Below are 20899 nucleotides of genomic sequence, written 5' to 3' on the forward strand. Positions count from 1 at the left end.
GATGGCAACTTGAGTCATGCAGAGATGATGAGAGTAGAAGTGAAAAGATGTCACTGGAGCTTACGTCCATATGAGTGGCCTGCAGACAGAAAGACAGAAAGAGAGAAGGAAGGCGAATTAGGAGTGGGAGACACAACTCATCATCTATATATATCATAGAAAACATGATCTGATGATCTAATAAGCATCCTGGGAGCCAGTATGAAGCATTGGACTATTTTCTTGCTCTAGGCCATCATGTGTGTGTCATTTTTCTGTATAATGAAGTCAGAATTCTGAACAAACATTCACTCAGACATGAGCGACTTCCTTCTTACCAGCCTAGTAGTAAATGACATTTAAGGGTAAGCACCTTCATCTGTAATTAACAGTGCTTGCGGCAGGATATTTTCCCACTCTGTTATGTCCTTATCAGGTTATTATATGTCAGGCAGTGACATGTTTGTTGTCATGTGTCTCTCTGGTAAAGCATGGAAGCCTTGAGGAAATGCTATGGCTTGTACTTTCCATGTACTTCTTCAAGACATCCGATGCTTTGTGACATCTATAAATGGGAGCCACTGATGCATAAATTTTTTTTGTTATTTTTTTTCTCAACTCATGTTTCATGTGTAACCCGTCATGCAAAATAAGAAGAAATCCTATTATATTCTATTTCATATCTTCATTTCAGCATGGCGGGGCTTTGTATTAGTTTCACCTGTCAGGATCAGTACAGGTTCCGCTAATGTGGGTCCTCTTCTTTGGAGCTTTAATTGACGTGGAAGCACAAAGCTTTTAGATTATTACAGAGAATGGTCAGGTCAGACAGGTCTTGTTCTGATACATTTAAAGTCTTGGCGAGCAGCAGAAATGGGCAGAACCGCGAAGGTAGCCATTGTTTTCTAAATGGGTCACAGACAGAGCAAGGCTAATACTAAAACCCACCATTACCTGCTTTTATCTCATATATGAACTAAACTACATCAACATTTTTTAAAATTAGATATTTAATTACTATAGCAAGGCTAAAATTAAAGTGCACAAATCTTCCCCCTTACCACACATGTTCTGGAGCTACAATGCTAATATTGCTGACAAATGAGAGAAGATACTATATAGCCTCTAATTTAGCATTGGGCTAAACCAACACACCTTAACTGTGTTCAGTCATTGTATAATTATATATAGACTTCCTTCTGTAGTGTCTAACACTGATAGGTATAAAAGAGACAAACAATGTCAAACAAGAGTAGGAGCAGCCATTTTAAGTCATTTGCTTGCTCAGATCATTGTTTAGCTCAAAGCTGTGTGAGCAACAGACTTGATGTGTGACCCAAATTGTGAAGGCAACGTGATTATTTTGTGAATAGATGTTTTTGTGGGGCATGTTTGTGGTGATATACATAATGCTAACTTAGTAGCTAGTCAAACTATAGCCACAACCCCAAACGAAGCAGACACCAAATATGTCTTAACTAATCATTTGGCAATGTGTCTTTTCCTCTTTATAGCTATAATTTTTTAATTCACTCTTTCATTAGGCTGCATTTGTTCCAGAGTGCATTGCTTAAGTTTAGGGGTCGACAAAGATTACATGTCTACAGCTATTAGGTTGAAAAACTTTGTTAGCACATTAGCACATGAGCTCTATTCAGTGAGCTAGCTAATGGATTTACGATTTTCCCAGATACCTCTAGTCCTGATATAATTAAAGATCACCTTCTGATCTCCCTCTAATTCATTGTTATATTCTATTTGAAAGAGGATCTGATGTGTAGCTAATGTTTATGGTAAGTTGGCCTCATGGTTTGTGACTACAGATGCATGAAGTGTGTAATTAGCGTAGCCGGAGATTATCAGGTTGTAGTGTGCACCACTGAGATTCACACAAACTGATGAGCACCGATGTATCTACCTCTGCCTGGCCTCTGCGGTTTATTTAAGGTAGGTGTTTGGGTGTTAAAAACGCCTCTAGTCATTTTTGTCAAGATGACCCTTTCCAAGGTGAGAGGTCAGCTGTCAACAAATGTTTTTTTTTTTCTCACAGCTTGCTAACAGAGATTTATTTTTTGATCAGAGAAGCACTGACAATGAGGATGTAGTTAGCTACAGAAGAACACCCACAAGGTTCCAAAAGTTCACACCAAGCTTACAAAGCCCTATGTTCAGAGTTGCCAGTTTTAAGACCCTGGTCATTTACAAATATGATTATTTCATAACAGTATGTTTTATATCAGGATGATATATGATAAAATCAGGTGTTAATACACCCAAATAATATCAAGTCATTTAAAGCATTTAAGGGCGATTCCATGATTGGGGTGCCATTTAGCTCTTGTGACTCTTAAACTCTTAATAATAATAATTATTATTATTAATAGTATTACTATTACTACTATTATTTGTTAACCCATGTTTACAAGGTTTCTTTGCTGACTATGGCTCCATTTTACTCTTAAATGAGTAGCAGTTTTGAAAGCAGGCTATATAACCAAAAGTATTTGGACACCAGCCCATTAAACATCCTACTCCAATGAGCACTAATATAGGTTTATTCCCCCAGTGCAGCTATAACAGCCTCCATTTTTCTAAGAAGGCTTTCCACTAGATTTTGGACCGTGGCTGTGGCGATTTGGGCCCATTCAGCTACAAGAGCACAAGAGCTGGGGCACTGATGTCCAGCAAGAAGGCCTGACGTGAAGTTAGTGTTCCAATTCATCTCAAAGGTGTTCAGTGGGGTTGAGGTCAGGGATTTGTGCAGGCCACTCCAGTTCTTCCACACCAACCTTGGCAAACCATGTCTTCATGGAGCTCGCTTTGTGCACAGGAGCATTGTCATGCTGGAACAGGTTAGGGTCTCTTAGTTCCAGTGAAGGGAACTCTTAATGCTACAGCATACAAAGACGCTCTAGACAATTGTGTGTTTTCAACTCACATATGGGTGTGATGGTCAGGTGTCCACAAACTTTTGGGAATATAGTGTATATGTGACAAATAAAGGCTGCTGCTTAATGGCTTTTTTAACATAATATTTTACATTCAGTGTGAATAGATTTATCCTGCCAAACTATTCTAAACAACCAAAACCCCTCTTAATACATTATTCTATAAAGTTTTTAGTCAGGACCTCCATGCTCACCATACAGAAATCATTGAATATGTGCATAGTTTATTTTGACAAGTAACAAAGTGCAGTTGACAGATACTACAAAGCCAGCACAATGTGTCTTTCAAGTGGTATTGCCTTTCTGTCTTTGGCATAATGGATTGTAAATGTTTGCACATATCACTGTCTGTTCCTTGTTAGCTACATGAGACTCACAGCTCCAGTCCAAAACTAAAGAAGCAAGCATGTCTTGACTGATCTACCACATTTTAGTAAGGGGAAAATTAAGTAGCTATGATTTGGTTTGATTTACAGCAAACTATTTTTTTTATTATAAAATAAAAGCAGAGGACACAACAGCATATTATTACAGAGTAATACAGTGCCCTACAGAATGATTGGCACCCTTCATAAAAATGATTATGTAAAATAAACATTACACATAATCATTCAAATTTTCCACTCAAACAACAGAATAGATCATTTATGTTTGTTCTAACAAATAAAAAATTCATTAGGACTCCTTTTTTTTTTTTTTTAAATAAAATGATTTTCTCTCCAAATATACAGTACTGTGAAAAAGTCTTAGGCACATGTAAAGAAATGCTGTACAGCAAAGATGTCTTCTAAAAGGTTTCTTCCTTAAACCAACAACAACGAAATCTTCCAGAAACTATACAAAGTCAATATTTGCTGTGACAACCCTTTGCCTCAGTTGTCTCAGGTATATTTTTTGCAGTTTAATGAGAATATTGACCGATATGTTTCTAAGCATTTTAGAAAATCTGCCACATTTCTTCTGGAGACTTTGACTGTCACACTTACTTCTGTTTTTTTTTTTTTTTTTTTTTTGCAGGTAATCCTTGATAACCAGTATTTTTTTTCTGAAATATGGTCTATTACATAATATGTTACTTTCTTTACTGACTTACAAACTTTTTTTTCCCTAATATTTACTTATGGTTGGAAAAGTAGGTTTGGAAATCTAAAATCTAAAATGTTCTTTTACTGACTCAGTAATGCAGAAATCATAAAATAAACATCTAAGACAAAATTAGTATTCAAAAACTTTTGCACAGTACTGTGTATGTACCAGAATTGTTGGAATATTTTTAAAAATCCAAACAAGTTGTCATTTTCCATTTGCTTTCAGTTTCCAGAAACTCTTTTTTTTTTTTCAGTCGCCAGGAACTTTTTTTTTTATTCTTTTAAGTCTCCAGGAAATTCAGCCTATAAGCATGCCAAAGAACTCTTAAAACAAAAGCGAAATATGGTTGTTGTTGACCTGCACAGATTGGGTCGTGCATATAAAAATATACATATTTTTAGTATAAGCTGTTAAAAATAAGTTTAAGCCCAATTAAGACCATATCAAAAAATTTCACGTGTGAAATAGTTGGACATTTGTCAGGAATTCGAGCATATAAGCTCACTGTTCCTCATCACAGTAAGCAGGATGGTGAAGAAGTGAAGACGAAGCCCTTCCTCAGATCACTCATGTACCATCAAGGACTTACTTGGGTTACTGTATTCTTTATAATTTGCTACACATTTTTCAGTGTCTGCTATGCTTTGCATTGTAGCACTGCCAAATTTATCCCAATGCCACCCCTGTTGTGTGTAGCTAGTTTGACGTTGCAGTTGCCTTTACTGTCCTGTATATTTCTTGTATAGTGCTGCACTTGTTCTTGTAGTGACATTGCTCTTGTTACACTGTTCGCACTTTATTTAGTGTCGTAAGGCTCCATATTTTCCCCACTGTATATGGATTCTTTGTATACAGATAAAAAAAAGAACTTGTTGACTTATGCCTCTCTCCCATGAGATGAGCAGAAAATCATGTCATTGCTAACTGGAATCAATGCTATTGCAGCTCGATTTCAGCAGAAACTCTCGAAAGGGTCGAATGTCTGCCACAAGCCACTTACTGTATATTTTTACTCCAACAGGACACAATTGCATCAGTTTGCAAAGACAGTTTCCATCCAGATATATTTCACAGGGTGATGCTTTCCTCACTGATCATACATATAGATCATCCATGGCTCAATCACCCATTACAGTATGGATTTTAAGATGCCAAAAATGTTGATAACTGATACCATAATACAGCGATATTGAATTCTCAAATCTGATTAGTCAGAAAGTGTTAACTTTCTATAACAGCACAGCTCTGACAATAGGCAACTCACAGGTTAATGCATTTTAATGTGCTAGTTCTAATATATTATCATTTCTACAGTAACAGGTAATTCACAGGGATTTGTAAGGTGGATGTTCCACATAATGTAACACTATGACTGCTGTTATTTAGCAAAGAAACATTACAATCATTCATACAATGAAGGTTTTTACATTTTTAAAAAATTTTGTGTTTGTGTCTATTGTCATCACTTTCTAAGATTTATAGCTGTAACTAAAGTTTTTTAGGGTTCTGTCTTCAGGACAGAAGCCAGTGCACTCTACAGCAGTAATATGACAAGCTATTTTTTGTTTGTTTGATTTCAAGAGAGAGAAAAAAAATGAAATTGTTGGCAGGGCTGCAAAGTGGCACAGTGGGTAGCACTGCCACCACACAGCTCCAAGCACATCTTCAATCACGAGCTCAGGTTACTGTGTGCTGAGTTTTGCATGTTGTCCCTGTGTCAATGTGGGTTTCCTTCAAGTTCTCTGGTTTCTATCCACCTCTCAAAAACATGTACATAGGTGGATTGGCCCATGCATGTAAATGTGTGAGTGGTGCCCTGCGAAGACCTGGCATCCCATCCTGGGTGAATTCTCCAGCCTTGCACCTACATCGCACCACCCTGTTCCTGACTGTTTTCCTATAACAGCATGCCCTGTCATTTTTACACCTTAGCCTACCTGTATACCTGTATTCCTTAAACCTTGCCTGCTTTGGTAATGATGCTCCACAGTACTATGGATAGTCGTTAACTGGAGGATAGAGCTTTAGTCTTGGAGCTTCTGTTTGCCTGTTAGTATCAATGTAGTCATGAAGTGCGTGGGCTCATCTCATGCAGTGTTGTTTCTAAGGCTCCAGGCCATTATGATGACCTCGACTCGATATGTCAAATGTTCTCTGGTTTAGACCCTCAGATACTCTGAAATGTCCAAACAACAGCATTGAATTTTATTATTAAAGTGTTTAGAGCAAATCAGGTGCTCTAAATTCACAGACAGGCATTTATTAAATACACACAGAACATTTAAAGTGACGTTCTGAGTGATGTGTCCTTGCGCCTGGTGCTGTTTTGGTTCACAGTGGAAAATAGCTGCAGTTGCTAAGTGGGAATCAGTGACACTAAATTAGAAATTTGATGCAAAATGGTTTTATCATTGCCATATTTATAGAAAAAGGCCTAATGGTACTGTTATATGTACTGGCACTGGACAAAGGCTGAACATGTTGCTCAGTGCTAGATGGATGGATGGATGGATGGATAAATGGCTATAAAGAAACATATAAAGTCTCAGAATTAAAAAAAAAAATGTTCCTTTAAAACAGCTGATATGATAGATGCCTCCCTTCAACAACAAGTCGACTGAAAACCCGATACTGAAAGGAAGTGAAAGATAAAGCTGAAAATCAATCCACCGTGTATATAGTTACACTCATTCTCCCACGACTTCCTCCCCTTCCCTTCCTTCACTCCTCCTCCACACTCCTCACTCCCCTCTCCACCGCTTTACCACATCGCTTAAGCAGAATTCTCGAAGCAGCCACAGTGAGGAGCGCCTGGTAAAAAAAGAGAGAGTAGTGTTTCCTACTGTTCCAAACTGACGAGCATCCAATCATCTTACTCAGCCAAACTGGAATGAGCCTGACGTGGCACAGCATGTCCTCTGACTTGGCATATTATCCATTTCCCCAGGCACAATGTCATTCCATGACAAGAGAGTTCGTCTTTAGTGCTTTGGAGAGAATTGTTGAGCTCAATGACGATGTATCAGTCAAGCAGCCTGCTTTGTGTACATCGAGACCCTGCTATTTTCCACTGGAGTGGCTCTTCTTCCACTGCAGCGTGTCATTATACAACAACATATAAATGCTTCTAGATAGATAGATAGATAGATAGATAGATGGATGGATGGATGGATGGATGGATGGATGGATGGATAGATGGATGGATAGATAGACAGACAGACAGAGAGAGGGGTAGATAGAGTAACAGATGGATAGATAAGCAGATGGTTGGATGGATGGAAGAATGGATGGATGGATGGATGATAGACATGCAGGCAGATAAGGAGACAGACAGATAGACAGGCAGACAGTCAGACAGACTGACAGATGGCCAAATAGAGAGATTGACAAACAGAAAGTTCCATAGACAGATATACAGATATACAGACAGACAGACAGGTGGTGACACAGATATGGTGATAGACAGACAGACTCACTGACCAAAGGACAGAGAAGAAGACAGATAGATAGACAGGTAGATATGGAGACAGACAGATAAGGAGACAGAAAGACATCAGTAAGGAGACAGAGAGACAGATAAATTGATATGGAGACAAACAGACATATAGACAGACTGACTGAAAGATAGACAGACTGACCGACACACGGACAGATGAGGAGACAGACAGGTGGACAGACAGGGTGACAGCCAGACAGATAGACAGATTAGGAGACAGATAGCCAGACATATCAATAAAGATACAGACAGACAGATGGACAGATAAGGAGACATACAGGTAGATAGATAGATATGGAGACAGACAGATAGACAGACTGACTGACAGAGAAGGAGACAGGTAGAAAAACATATCAAAAAGGAGACAGGCAGATAGATAGATAGATAGATAGATAGAAACAAACACACACATAGCACTTATAATTTTAAATGTTGAGCAGTCCCTGCTGGTCTCTCTCTGTCTCTGTCTCTCTCTCACACACACACACACACACACACACATACACGATCCTATTCCTTCATTCCATATAAAAGTACTTGAGTATTCTTGAGCTATGAAACTAAGTATCATGTGTTGGCATGTGAATCCATTATTTCAGAGTGCTTATTCTGACTCGCTAGATGTTGCTAGAAATCCTGTCTGTAGCCCAGAGTTTTGTTCGAATCCATGCGCCATCAGAATATTCTCCTGCATCACTCTGCAGTGCTTGGAAAGGTTGCTAAGCAACTAGTTGCTCTATAGTCAGTGGTAAAATATGGCTGTCCAGCGCTGTGAGCCAAAAGGAGATGCCCAGCGATGACTTGTTAGACTGCATCATAGCCGGGAGAGACACTGTGTGTGTGTGTGTGTGTGTGTGTTAATATCATCCAGGAATTTTAGACTTCTAAAATTTATGAATCCAAGGCTTTGCCAGTAACACACTGCATGCTCAGACAGAACTAAACAGAAATGGGCCGAAATGTTTACACTGATGTTTGAAGACACTTCCTAATCCTAGTTTTGGGATTTTTAATATGATTTGCACCAAATAAACAGGGTGAGGCTACGTTTGACCTTCTGTTGTCAACATGGTGCACTGAATAATCTTCATCATTTTCTCACCCAACTGTCCCATAATCCTATATTAACTTCATCTGTTCTCTTTCTCTGCTTCCATCTGAGAAGAGCATGCCCTTTTGTACATAATTTATGCCTCAGTCTCCCCTACAGTGACTCATTTCTAGCCAGTTTGTCAACACTCTTAATACTGAATGACAAAAGATCCAATATAGTCTGAATTCAGAGATCAGTGATCAAAGAGAAACACTTATTTCATATGCCATATTTATAACAGGAACCTTTTGATGAAGAGAGTCAGTGGATATTCCTGGATATCATTAAAGGAAATACCAGTGTTTTTCCATTAAATCTTTATCTGGATTTTGTATCTGTAGTGTATATGTGATTACCACAGATGAGAATTTCAACCTGTTTCCTTGTACCTAGAAAAGAAATCCAGAAACTTGAAATTTACTTATAATTGACATCTAAGGGCAGTTATTGAATTCTCTCAGTTAACATTAAAAATATGTGGCTGTATTATCTGTACGTGAATCGAAAATTAAAAACATTCCAAAAGCAGAGGTCGTAGGATTAGGTCGTTACTGTAACATGTCTTGAGAGTCAGGACACAAGTGTGTATACTCAGCATGTTGTTTATCCACTAATGCACAAATCACAGCCAGAGTCTGTAGCATAGGTCAGTAAACAGGCACACAGACACAGACAAGGATAATCCAAACTTAAAAACTGAGAAAACAGGCGAGGTTCTAAACCAGGAAGTATACCAGAAACAGATGCATGATAATACTTCGCACAAACTGCATGTTTAGACATGTTTATCACATGATAAAAAACAAAACCACATGAAAAAACAAAAACACAGCATGAAAGCCACACTCATAGTGCTTCGTAACCTGCCCTTATTCTTCCTCACTAATAAGTGAATTTTTTTTTACATTATTTTCTTCATTCAGTACAATGTTCTGAAATTATAGCATGGTTGAGACTAGAGGTGTGCCTCAGGACTGCGATCTCACTGCGATCTCACGAACAGAGATACGGATATTATCGAAATTTGGAGCACTAAACAGATACAGATGCAGATAGTGACACTGCGTCTAACCCCTACTTCTTATGCATTGTATAGAGCAGGGGTCGTCAACTCGCGGACCGCAGCCCGGAGGCAAAGCCAGCAAAATATTTTGGTGGACTCAAACAAGTATTTGAAAAAAAATACAGAAAAATAATGAAAAAAAGTTCAGCAACTCTGGTTTTGCACAGCTGTAGCGGATCCCTTGTTGCCGCTTAATCAATCACATGAATTTATGTAAATTATTTCGCTAAAGGCAGCTCATTGGATCAGAGACTAGCTACTGGGCTAGAGGTCTTTATTTACCCTTTTTGGCTGATCAGTGAGAGTCCATGGTGCTAGTGAAAAGTGGTAACATGAAGCTCAAATACTAATAAAACTACTTCCATCTGTCTTATTTATAGCAATAAACTTATCACTAATGGTGAAGCATTAAAAAGTAACTGTTATTCAGACCTTTAAGCAAGGAATTTTATGTAACTGGACCCTTTTTTACACCTGGAAATTTTAGTTGAATACCCCTGGTATAGAGATTAGGTTGAAGCACACAGGAGTATTCCTTTAATGACCAGTATAATAGACTCCATACTGTATACATTATTTCACAGAGATTTTTTATACACAGTTATTGCTTGTTTTGTTTTTTTTTTTCCAAGAAATTAATGCGAGAGACTTCCTCCCCCAGAGAACTCTCTTTGCGGTTACAGAGTCATAATAAATAAGCTTATTTATTGCTACCACACATTAGTGTAAGCATACAGTGAGTGTGGCTGCCGCTGGTGTGAATGTGATGTGGAGGTTCTCCTTCGACTCTGGAGAGTCCAAAAGAGCAGGATGGATGAATCACCACCTCTGACATGTTTGCCTGAAATACTACAGCCAGTTACATCACAATATTGTGTGTTCATTAGGTTATGCATCTGAATAAACACAAGTGACCAGAGCTGTCAGATTTCGAATCAGTCGTAAATCAAATCTACACCTTACCCTAAATGTAGTTGTGATTAGCCAAGACATGTTTTGTGTTTGGAGTTTGTTAGTTTTGCTTTGAAGTTACAATTCTAACAAGTAAGCTACCAGTTTAGCATTTTATAATGTTGTGTATTCCCCATGTCTAAAACCTTACACACTTGCCTCAATCTGTGTCAAATTGTTCAGTATCTCAACCAAATATGGTATCTGACACTGTATGGTTTGCTAGTGTCTATAGAAACTGACAAAAGGACATAACATAGTTTAAAGCAGTAGTAGCAACCATTCTGAACTCAGAATCTTAGCACATAGTGAGGTAGAAGTGATCTGAATGATGATATAGTTCCAGTTTGAATTGTACTTTTACTTTTAATAATACAGACATATCTATTTATTTTATTAAACTTATTTTATGAAACTGGGCCTCCTTTATCAATCCTTTAGTAAAGTTGTGCTCAAGAGCTCTCATAGGATACAAAGTTTTTCCCAGACTAACTGGATTTTCACAGATACCACATTTCTTGTGTAAATGCTCCTACAAACTGTTTTACAAATAAATTTATTCATATCCAGCTTGATAAACAAAGGCCTTTTTGTGATGCTGTTTCTACAGTTCTTACAATTGTACATTGAGGGCTATACACTTCCCTTACTTGTTAACGTTAGTCATTAGATTTGCTACGAAACTAAAGAAGCAAGGCTCAGACACCAGATACATCTTGAGATTAACCCCTTATGTAATACTTCCTTTGCATTACATTCATCACATTCTGCTTTCACATTGAACTCCCTGTCTTATTCTTTTTTTTTTACTTGACTAATGTTCCTTAGTTTCTTCCTTAACTTTACTTTAGTATCACTTTTATTTTTGTTTCTTTTTTTTTTTCAAACCATACATCTTCATAATACTGACCTTGATAATTCCCTACACCCACATTTAACTTCATATATAAATAAAACCAGCAAGGCGTCATCATCCAAAGGGTTAGCCCCAGCCTTCATTTTAGCTTTGAGCCATGCCAATGACTGTCTCTTGCTATTGATCTTCAGCTGATGCTCTTAATGAAGGGTCATGCTCCCATTTCTCTCTACTGACATCTATTGACTTCCATTGATCCAGCCCTCATAATGTGTCGAGTACTGCAGTCTCTTTGGAGGCTCATGAGTGTGTGTCTGGGCTGCTGTGTATAAAGCAATAATTTACTTGGATATTTTAACATGGCTAATGGGAACTAGTTACCACGATCACGTGATAACAGCTGGTGCTTGTGATAGCTTGAATAATGTACACATTTCCTCGTTACCTCAAAGTAGACAGTCAGCCAAGACGTGTTCCAGTGTCTGAAATTTCACATTGAAGCTACGAGGCTAAATATGTAAGAAAAGCTTGTACAGTAGCCTCTGATATAAAATTATAAAATTGTAAGCATGATATCCTGCAGTGGACTGGTGTCCCATCCAGGGTGTAATCCTTCCTCATACTTTCCCTCAGTATTCCCGGGAGAGTCTCTGAATCCACCGTGACCCTGCCCAGAATAAAGCACTTACTGAAGATGAATGAATGAATAAATGAAAATGTGCTAATGCATAGAAGAAGTTCAAAACCAAAGGCTACCAAAGAGCCCTTGAACAAGACCCTCAATTACTCAGCTATCTACTCTATGTGTATGTGCTGGATTGGACTATGCCTCTCTTGTATATCTTGTACTTCCAAAGACGATGCTTTTTTTCTGTGTTCAGTGTTGGCAGTATTATTATTTTTAGGAAAAGTATAAATCAGTTTTCTTCAGCCCATCAAGACCTCCCATAATGCACTCCAGTTAGCTGCCCCAGTAGATGGTCCATTAAGGTTGGTTTTATTCCATTGAGGCTGTTCTAGTGCATCCATGTTGTGTGTCAGACATGTTTCCTATGTTATGAGTTTTGTCTGGCTGTTCTAGTTTTTAAACCATTGTCTCAATACACCTCTAATGCATGCATTAGCATTATGCTTTTGGTTAAAACTCCCAGTAGAATGCTCAATGACAGCTTTGAAAACAGGTAGATGTTTTTTTTTAATGCAAAAAGTGGAGAGTGCCCCTAATGATGCATTATGTGTTAACCATAAAGGAAGATGAACTGTCATAATAGTGGCTCATTACTGTATATTATATTATACAGTGCAGTCTGTGTGGAATTGACAATGACAATTTCTAGTTGTTTTAGCTCTATGTTGGATTTACAGGGGATTTACAACAGTATCAACGTTCACCATTTTCAGTTTTCCTGATCAGGGTTGTGGTGGATCCAGAGCTTATTCCTGGAACACTGGGCTGGATGAGACGCTGGTCACTTGCACACTTATTCACACCTAGGAACAAATCCAACTTGCAGCATGTTTTTGGGAGGCCCACATGAACACAGGGAGAATGTAAGAAACTCAGGAAGCACCAACACTTCCTACACACAGAATTGTTCATGAAAATGGGTAAAATTAAAATATTAAAATAATAACACATGCAATATTGTGATATATGTGCTCAAATACACTTTATGGCCAAAAGTATGTGGACATCTGACCGATCACATGGCCAAACTATGTGAACGCCTGACCGATCACACTTATATGTGCTTGTTGAATATCCCATTCCATATTTAGTCCCTCCTTTGCTGTTATAATAGCCTCCACTTTTCTGGGAGAGAAGAAGTGAGGTTACTGTATGTCAGATGAGAAGGCTGTCCATTAATTGAAAGTTTCCCTCCATGTTTTTCTAATGCTATTGGATGACAAAGAGATTTTCCATGTGTGTCAGCTCTTATTTATACCCCAGGGAAACAGAACAAATTTTCAAGAACAGAACAGGAACTTTTTTCACGAATGACAATTTGTTTGCATTTTACTGCATAATCCTTACATTGTCAATAATTTTGGCAGATACATAATTTCAGACAAAATACTATTATTTTTAAAAAAAAAAAATTTCCAATGAGATTACTTTTTGTCAGAAAAAAAGGTAAATAGTTATATCTGCCTTTGGTCCAAGTGGATACCAGTCACATAGCACCAGCTGTGCCAAGTCTTGCTCATCCTTCCAATAATTAGGGAAAGGATATCACAGGTGTAAACACAACAAGCATTAGCCCGTATTATAGACAGACATTTGTTTTTTTGTTTGTTTGGGAGTTTTCAAGCCATTTGAGCCATTATAACCCATCAGACACCATTATTTTGAATTAATAGAGTAAAATATTCTAGTTTTCATGTTTTGCTTTCATCAACAGTAGGTTTATTTACAGCAGGTAATAGTAATGTATGTTATGATAAGTATGTTAAATGAAACTGCGAAGTTCCAGTGTTACCTTGACATTCTATGTCTTTGTCTCACAACGACTACACATACAGGCTAATGCTTGATCTGTTTACACCTGTGATATCCTTTCCCTAATTATTGGAAGGACAAGCAAGACATGGCACAGCTGGTACTATGTGACTGGTATCCACTTGGACCAATGGCATCCTTGATGCTTTTAGTGAGACGGCGCGGGAGGGTGCATGTGTGTGGGCTGCTGAGAGCTTCACACAATGTTAGTTAGGTAACTATAGCACAGAGAACGTGGGGAGGGAGTGATAAAAGAAGAGTTCTGTGAACAGAGAGAGAGAGAGATGATAGCACAGGAACGGGATAAGCAGCATGCCATATGAATTGTTTGTAAAGTGTTTAGGATAAATGAAAGTGTGAGGTTATTAATTTATGCTACGCACCTTAAGAGCTCCGCTTAGGAATCCTTCGCTTCTTTGTTTCCGTGGGTGGCTGTGTGTGAGTGTGAGAAAGAGAGAGCATGAGCATTAGAAAGCGAGACTGAGACCAGAAAAAGAGAGCGGGAGCTCAGAGAGGAAGGGGGCTCAGGCTATTTGACAGGCTATTATTTGCTTCACACGTCACACTCATGTTTACATCTTCCTATCTGGAGCTGAGGGAGAGAACGAGAAGAGACGCTTGCTTCTGTAGGGGTAAGTGACTCTGTTTCTTTCCGTGAATCCTATGAAGGTTTGTGTATTCTTGTCCGAGTTTCTTTTGATGATGTTGAAAGGCCTGGTGGTCTATTCCTCATAGTGTATGAATGAATACGTATTCCTGATTGTTTAGGGCCTTCCGTCATGTCAGGGTTGTGACCTCAGCATGAGCTAATGACAGACGGGGATGTTATTTTGCTGTTACCTTGGAGACCATCATGTCGTGCAGTAAGGTTTTTGGTGCATTTTTCCTGCTTTCGTTCTCTGGGGTAACTTTCTTGACAGAAAACTGCGCTTCTTTGAAAACAGATGCAATCCATGGTTAGGACAGTGGGGAAAGTATTTCTAGAGCTTCTGTATGTTGATCAAATAGTAAACTTCCCTGCAGAAACACTTAAGCACTTTTGAAGCCTTCCGTGTTTTTTTTGAGATGCGCTATTGTGTTTGTGGAAATCCGGAGGTGCCAAAGATGACCTGCAGGAAAGCTGCTCGCTGCAGAATTAGATACCCTGCTGTCGCTTAAGCTCAGCAAGATCTCTGTAGAGATCTTTCATAGTTATGACACTGTAAAGCCTGTATTTGTGGAGAGGATGTGAGAACTGAACACTGGAAAATAACAAAGTTGTCCTTGGAGGGCTGCATTTAGAGAGAGCCACTTGTCGACTTAACCAGATCTCTGTGGAGCTGTCAGAAGCGATCGTCATTGTTTTGTAGTGACTGTTATAATTAGCTGAGACAAATCTTAGGACTTGTAAGGGAGATTTATCACCTATTATTCTATCAGTGTAATTGAATAATTTAAAATTAATGTCAGAAGGGGCAAGGGAAGGAAGGTCTTTCATTCACTGGTCACATCCTGCACTCTCGCAGGTGATTTGGACCCAGTCTTTCGCTCATGTTTGCCCAAAATAAATGCATCAAAGGGATAAATACACTAATTTTAACTGACTAAATATGTCATATATGGAAGAATCCTAAAAGAAAGCCACTAATATTTGAGGAGATGATGAGTCAGAGTCTGGCCTGGCCCCTGGAAAATTACACTGTGAAGTTCTTCTTGGTGGATTTGATGTAGAGACGATTCTTAATCCTGAGTAATAGTATTAGTACAAACTTACAGGAATGCAAGTGAATACAGATTTTTATGGCATAATTCAATGATTTATTTATTATCAAGTCTCAGCTTATAATATTTTTGTGTGTGTTTATGGAAGAGCCATTAGTAGATTTTTGTTTTGTTTCTGCAGTACAGTTTGACCATAATGCTGTTCCTCAATTCAATTCAATTTTATTTGTAAAAACTCCTTGAGATGATATGAGAAGAACCAGACTCAAAAGGGAACCCATCCTCATCTGGGTGACAATTGATCGTGCAATTATAAATAATTCCCTTCTAGACCGTGTGCTATATGGTCAAAAGTGCAACTGTGTAACCAGGAAATTCATTATAGTTTTAACATTTCTATTTTGTTGAAGTTATCAGCTATTCACTGATGGAGACTTCAGTGTAAAACTGATCATGGCAATTGCAGTTCTAAAACTTTCACAGCATTTGTAATCTTAAGCCTTAGTAGAAAATCTGTTTGTATCAACTGCAGACCAAAGCCATCTTCATGGTTTCTAAATGGCACCATCCACAGTAATCTCATGTATCTTTAGACTGTCCATATGGAGCCATCCTCCGCAGCAGCGAATGGTTTCCAAGTGATGAGAACTCCAACCAGAAGTAGGGCCGGAGAGCAGAAGGGGTCAAAATCATTGGTATATCAGGAGTAGCATGTGTAGCTTGAGAGAGAGAGAGAGAGAGAGAGATGGAGAGGGAGAGAGAAAGGGAGAGAGAAAAACACAGGTTATTAGGTATGATTATTGTCATGTAATGGTTAAGGACAATGAACATTGTGTGCAGAGTGCAAGCAGGGACTCTGGCAAGACCTAGCTATGACAGCATAACTAAAAGGGAGAGCCAGAAGGTAACACAGACATGAGGGTTCCCTGGGACATAAAGCAGCCAGCCACTCCACTGTCAACAAACGAGTGAACTTGTGAGAGTGTGGGGTGGGGGGTGACAGCATCCAAACATACCAGTTCACCACAACACTCTATGTCCGTGAACCCTCTAGAGCTGCTCCTTTACCTAAGAAAAAAACTATTCACAAAAGGCTATACTAAACAAATATGTTTTCAGCCTAGATTTAAACACTGAGACTGTGTCTGAGTCCTGAACAATAATTGGAAGGCTGTTCCATAACTGTGGGGCTTTGTAAGAGAAAGCTCTGCCCCCTGCTGTAGCCTTCACTATTCAAGGTACCAACAAATAGCCTGCACATTTTCATCGAAGTAGGAATGGTGGATTATAGAAGTTTGTTCAGGTATCGCAGCACGAGACCATTCAATGCTTTATAGGTCAATAGTACTATTTTATAATCAATTCAAAATTTGATTGGGAGCCAATGCAGTGTGGATAAGATAGGGGCGATGTAGTAATATCTTCTAGTTCTGGTAAGGACTCTTGTCTAAGCACCTACTGGAACATCCAGACAGTATATTAGGAAAATCCAACCTAGCGGTAAGAAAAGCATAAACTGGTTTTTCTGCATTGTGTAGTGACATTATATTTCGTATCTTAGCAATATTTCTGAGATGAAAGAAGGCTAACTCAAGTAATATTATCTACATGAGCTTCAAATGAAAGACTGGAGTCAATGATCACACCAAGGTCTTTTACTGCTGCAAATGATGAAATATAAAAGCCATCCAGAGATACTATGAACTCAGGAAGCTTACTTCTAGAAGGACAAATACTTCTGTCTTTTCAGAATTAAGTTAATAAGCATCCAGTGTCTAATGTCCATTACACATTCCTCAACTTTATTAAGCTAGTGTGTCTCTCACATGGCTTTGCTGAAACATACAACTGTGTGTCATCAGCATAACAGTGGAAGCTAACACCATGTTTATGAATAAGTTTACCCAGAGGTAGCATATATAAAGAAAAAAGCAGTGGGCCTAAAACAGAACCTTGGAGAACACCAAACTTTAAATTAGTATGCATAGAGAATTCACCATTTGCATCTACAAACTGATAATGATCAGTCAAATAAGACCTGATTACATTTTTTAAAATTTATTAATGAACAAAATGTTATGTCTTATAAAGACTTCATTAGGCATTGAGGATCCCACATTCAGTCATACACAGTCCCCTCCGAAAGTATTGGAATGGCAAGGCCTAATCTTTTGTTTTGCTGTACACTGAAGATATTTGGGTTTGAGATAAAAAAAGATGAATGAGATGATAGATAAGAATTTCATTTCCTGACATTTACATCTAGATATGTTAAACAGCTTAGAACATGGCACCTTTTAATTGAACCCATTCATTTGTTCAAGTGATCAAATATATTGGAACATGTGACTGACAGGTGTTTCTTGTTACCCAGGTGTGCCCTGTTAGATTGATTGTTTAAACAATTAATAGCTCTCAATGTCTACTCTTGGTTTGAGCCCTGGGTTTTACCTGTAAAGACTGCGTTTGTTGTTAAAAAGGATAAACCAACATGAAGACCAGAGAGTTGTCTTTATGAGAAATCTATTGAATCTGAGAAAAGAGGTAAAATCAATCAGAGCCATTCCATAAACAATGGGCAAAGCTAATACAACAATTTGGAATGTCCTGCTAAAGAAAGTAACCACTGGTGTACTAACAACCAGACATCGAACAGGTCGGCCAAGGAAGACAACAGCAGTTGATGACAGAAACATTGTGAGAGCTGTAAAGAAAAACCCCAAAACAACAGTCATTGACATCACCAACAACCTCCACAGGGAAGGGATTAAAGTATCACAATCCACCATTTGAAGAAGACTTTAAGAGCAGAAATATAGAGACTATTCCACAAGATGCAAACCACTCATCAGCAGTAAGAATCTCAAGGCCAGATTTGAATTTTCAAAGAAATACACAGATAAGCCATAAAATGTTCTGGAACCAAGATTAACCTCTACCAAAGTGATGGAAAGGCCAAAGTGTAAAGGAAGAAAGTGTGAACCAAAACATATGAGCTCATTGTTCAAGCATGGTGGAGGTAGTGTCGTGGCTTGGGCTTGCTTCTGGAACACTACTCTTCATTGATGATGTAACTCATGATGGTAGCAGCAGAATGAAGTCTACAGAAACATTCTGTCTGACAAATTACAGAGAAATGCATCCAATCTAATTGGGAGGAACTTCATCATGCAGCAAGACAATGACATAAAACACACTGCCAACACAACAAAGAACTTCATTAGAGGAAAAAGTGGAAGTTTTAGACTGGCCAAGTCAATCACCAGACCTTACCCCAATTGAGCATGCACTTCACATCCTGAAGAGGAGACTGAAGAGAGAAACCCCCAAAACAAACAATAACTGAAAGAAGCTGGACTACAAGCCTGGAAAAGCATCACAAAAGAAGAATGCAACAGTTTGTTGATGTGAGTGGGTCACTGACTTGATGCAATTATTGCAAGCAAGGAATACGCAACCCTATGCAAATGTTAAGTGTAATTTACTTTAATTTACTTTAAGACTATCTGTTCCTATATTTTGCTCATCTAAAAATTGGGTGGTCTGCCACCAATGGTGCCATGTTGTATGTTTTTTTTTAAACAAATCTAGATGTAAATATCAGAAAATGAAAGCTGAAATTCTGATATATTATCTCATTCATCTTTTCATCTCAATACCAAATGTCTTCAGTTTTGGAGGGGACTGTAGCATCAATATTTAACCTTTTACAAATAAAAGACTGGTCCCATCAGAGACCATTATTAAAGGTCAAGAAGTATAAGATCTAGTCAATCATAGTCTCCAACTCACATTGTATGTATTATACCTTGCAAAATAAATTGAACTCTTTTACTGCTAGAGTGACCCTGAGCTGACCTCTGGTGCTGGGCAGAGTCTTTTTCTCACAAGGTTTTTTGATGCCTCTTCCTCCAACAGTGGCAGCTCAGAGGTCGGGGGTTCAAACTCCAGTGCCACCAAGCTGTCACTGTTGGGCACTTGAGCAAGGCCCTTAAAGCACTGCATCATGGCTGACCCTGTGCTCTGACCCCACCTTCCTATCCAGCTGGGTATGCAAAGAAAAGAATTTCACTATACTGTTATGTATATGTGACAAATAAAGGCTTTCTTCTTCTTCTTCTTCTTCTTCTTTTTTGTCGTCTTCTTCAGTTTCCTCCCTGGTGTCGCTCGTGGCTTGCTTGCCAATTGTTTAGGCACGTCTTTCCTTCTGAAGGATTTCATTATGATTCACTCTCCAATGTGAGGCTGTTTCTTAATTTGCTGTTCACTAAGGCAAATTTCTGCAGTCTGTTGGTACACCCAAAGTAACGGAGTCCACATAGGACTTTGATTAAATATGAACATATTAAAGAAATTATGTCATTGACAGGTAATGCATTTCTCCTGGACCTCCTTAATTGTACCTAACTGGGCTATGTTATACACTCACTGGCCACTCTAACAGGGACATCTGTACCCTGGTCATTATCCAATCAGCCAGTCATGTGCTAGCAGTGCATAAAATCATGCAGAAACAGGTATAGAGCTTCAGTTCACAATCAACATTAGAATGGGACAAATGTGATCTCAGTGACATTGGCATGGTTGTTGGTGCCAGATTGGCTGGTTTAGGTCTTTCAGAAGCTCAGCTAAGAACAGAAATCTGAGTTTACAATGGGCATAGGCTCACTGAAACTACAAAACTATTTCATGAGAACATTAACTGCAGCACTTGAGTTGTATCTGCATGATTTTATGCATTGAGCTGCTGCCACATGATTGTCTGATTGGATAATTGCATGAATGAGCAGGGTGTTCCTATTAAAGTGGCCAGTGGGTGTATATCTTTGGTTTTGCACACCAGAACACTAAGAAGTGTGGAACTCTAGGCTGCCTTGCTTGACTTCTGAATTGGATTAGTGGCTACATGGTTAAGGCTTTAGGATATGGAAAGCTGGGAGTTCAAATCCCAGCACCAAGCTGCCACTATTGGGTGCTTGAATCACCTCGAACTTATCCTATCCTTGCATCCTATCTAAATCATTGCTTTAAATACTAATACTAATAAATAAATAAAGTGTCAACCCACACTGTTGTAAATGTAAATATAAATATACATATATGTTAGAGATGTCACACCAAATATATGAACGTTAGAATATAGGTACCACTGTAACTTTAAGTGGTAACAACAACATTCTAATATGACAGTATGTTCCTCAGTGCCTCTAAAATATTACTTTC

General features: G+C 38.5%; 1 protein-coding gene across 8 annotated transcripts in view; it reads left to right on the forward strand.

The window, feature by feature from the left end:
* dock3 (dedicator of cytokinesis 3) overlaps positions 1 to 20899 on the forward strand; it is a 234638-nt gene that overhangs the window by 95852 nt on the left and 117887 nt on the right. Inside the window, exon 1 of one of the 8 annotated variants that reach the window (XM_034314024.2) lies at positions 13786 to 14607. The exons of the other annotated variants lie outside the window; for them this stretch is intronic. The gene's annotated coding sequence lies outside the window, so the exon portion shown is untranslated. Of the gene's footprint in view, positions 1 to 13785; positions 14608 to 20899 lie in introns of those variants that run through there. 8 annotated transcript variants of the gene reach the window in all.

The sequence above is a fragment of the Pangasianodon hypophthalmus genome, chromosome 20, assembly GCF_027358585.1.
Source record: "Pangasianodon hypophthalmus isolate fPanHyp1 chromosome 20, fPanHyp1.pri, whole genome shotgun sequence".
Lineage (NCBI taxonomy): Eukaryota > Metazoa > Chordata > Actinopteri > Siluriformes > Pangasiidae > Pangasianodon > Pangasianodon hypophthalmus.